The 2,969-nt window shown below is 36.1% G+C and overlaps 1 protein-coding gene across 1 annotated transcript in view; it reads right to left on the reverse strand.

Moving 5' to 3' along the window:
- FANCB (Fanconi anemia, complementation group B) overlaps positions 1-2,969 on the reverse strand; it is a gene marked incomplete at its 5' end in the record, with an annotated part of 12,215 nt that overhangs the window by 6,471 nt on the left and 2,775 nt on the right. The gene's annotated exons all lie outside the window — the stretch shown is intronic.

Here is a 2,969-nt window from a genome sequence, read left to right on the forward strand (position 1 = left end):
AACCTTTTCTTATTGAAATAATTTCTGCAAGAACAAGATGTCTCATTATGAATAGAAATGCTTACTTTTGATTTAATATTGTTTGAAATCTTCTGTTTACATGACTTTTGCAGCAAAATTTTAAAGGTAACACATAACAGATTCCAAACTGTCACATTTTTATTTTTGTGCAAATAAACTCAATGTTGGGGTTAACTCTTAACTACCAGGGGGATAAAATGGCTCTCAATGGGCAAAGAGCAAACTGTTCCTGTTATTATACCAGATAAATAGATATCAGCACTAAGGATAAAACATTCATGAAATATATTTTACTTCTGAAAATTTAAAGAGTTGCGCCATTGAACTTTCAGAAGCTGTTTCATTGCAGATGGTGATCTGAGACTGTTCAAGTATTAATTTGGCTTTTAATATGTTTTTCTAAACTGAAAAAAAACAAGATATATCCTGTATTTGCCTTTCTTTTATTTTTTTTTTTTTGCCTTTCTTTTAAATTACATTTTAAGACAGATTTTTTTTTTCCTTTTATCAATGAATAGAAGTTGGAGAATGAAGACTGAACCCTATCTTACCTCATTGCACAAAATATGTCAAGTGTCTAGCTAATATTTTAAAACTTCCTATGTTGGCCTACTTCTGAGGGTTCCACATCACTCACACTCCATCACTCACTGGTTGAGTAATTCATGACTGACGGGACGTGAGATGTACCTGTCCAAGGTGGAGAACCAAGTCTGAAAATGCTGGAGGGGTAGGGGGCGGAAGAAGAGGGACACACGGGCAGGTTGACAATGAGGACCCCCTCAGAAATTTTCCGTGTTCTCGCTTCCTTACTCTTGTCAACATGATCCCAATTCTCCAAGAATAAATCATGAGTCATTAGACTACTGAAATGTTCTATGTTGTTAAAAGTTTTGTTATAAAACTATGAAATAAGCCCATGACAATGTATTGAAACAACATACAAAGACATCTCACTTCCCCTTCCTAGACCCTCAATCCCACTGGTAAAGACAAAAGATGGTTTACCTTTCCAGAACTTTCCCATGTGTATGTTAAGGTATGTTTTCATTCTTCTCCCCCCAAACAAATAAAACCCACCCCAAACCAAATACAGGAGCACACTGTACTGTGTGACGCTGAATCTTGCTTTCCTGTTCTTATTGTGACCACTCTCATACATGCAGAGAAGTGCACAAGATAAAAAAAAAAATTCACAGACTAAGGATGAAGTAGAAACCACTGGAATCACACTCAGGTCAAAAAAGCAGCACTTTCAGAGCAACCCATGGGCCTTCTGCAATCGAGAACCTCTCTCCACTGGAGGCAACACTACGCTCCCCTTTCAAGATAACTTCTTCATCATTTTACCATCATCATATCAACTCCTAAGAATATGTTTCATTTGTGTGTGTCTTTTGCTTCTGAACTTTTGTAGGTGGAGTCATTCTGTATGCACTCACTTTTCAACTCACCCATTTCTCACTAGTAGCTGTAGCTCGTGCCTGTCACTGCTCTGCAGCATCCCATCACTCGCTACCCAGCTGCCCTCTCCTCCTCCCGCTAGTGGACACCTGGGTGCAGTTGTGGAGCATTACCACCAACACTGTGAACCTTCTTGGACACGTGTACAAGTGTTTCCAAGGTCCTGGCCTTGCCTTATCCCCTTCAATGAGTGGCTGGAAAATAAACTATAGAGGGGAAAGACAGTGGGCTGAACTCCAGTTCCAGCTCCACAAACCACCTCACATTTCTGGCTCTCCATCAGCTTCCCTGTATGCACAATGGTGGAGAGGGTAGATCTATTCATCTCTAAAAGGTCTTCCAGCACTTAGAACTGTTTTTAGCCACAATGAGAGCTAGTGGTAACATGTGGATACTTGTTTACAGAAATGGTATTTGGTTATTTTCTGTGAATAATTAATTAGGATGCCTTGTTTCTTCATGTGCTCACTCATCCACTTATGTGGGTGGCTCATTTTCTTTAAAGAATTATTTGTGAGATTCAGAAGAGGCCTAGGATAAATGTGTGTTCCTGCAGAGGACTTTATGTTGGTTTGGCTGGGTGACGAGGGTACTACTGCTTTAGTAAATACAGAATGCTCCCAGGGCAATTGTGCTCTGCTTGTCTCTCTGGGTTCCAGCCTTTAGAGTGTGGTCTGCTAATCTATCCTTATATTAATATTTTCAGCTTTTGAAGCTTAAAAAATATATATTTCAACTATCATTTTAAGTTGTTTTTTATTATCAGAGTTGATTAAAAAAAATCAAGTGACATTATCAGAAGTGGAATTTCTAAAAGCCATGCTTTCATAAATTAAATTATTTGTCATCACTTAAAGATTGTATAGAAAGGTACCTTATCCTTTTTGACAGCTACATAGTATTCCATGGTTCAGTTAAATCATAATTTATTTACCATACTAATGATGGATATTTAGATTTTGACTGAATTGTGTTTATAAATACTATTTAAATATTCCTGTAAAATCAGTTTTGCTTACATATATAAGTACAACCTTAGAACAGATTTCTAGAAGTAAAATTGCAAGAGTAAAAAGACATGCAATTCACATTTTAATAGCTATAACAAACTTCCTTTCAAGAGACTGGGCCACTTTATATACTCAACAATACTGTTTTAGAATGCATTTTATATTAAGTAAATTAATCCTCTGTCAAATCTTATAATTTCCTTTTATAAAATTTGTCTTTTTATTTTACTTTGTTTGGAGCACAAAAGTTTTTAATGTAATCCACTTTTTCCTTTACGGTTCTTTGTCCATTATGATGCTTTATTTATCTACTGTTCACATTTACATCTAATATGTGTTCACTAAGTATTTAGTGAATTCACTTTAATATTAAAATACTTGCAAAAAAACTTTTTAAGGGCCTGCAAAGTATAAATATTTACTATCTGGCCCTTCACCAAAAAACTTTGCCAGGGATACAGAAAACCATAGAGG

The sequence above is a fragment of the Bison bison genome, unplaced genomic scaffold (genome assembly GCF_000754665.1).
Source record: "Bison bison bison isolate TAMUID 2011002044 unplaced genomic scaffold, Bison_UMD1.0 scf7180017846833, whole genome shotgun sequence".
Lineage (NCBI taxonomy): Eukaryota > Metazoa > Chordata > Mammalia > Artiodactyla > Bovidae > Bison > Bison bison.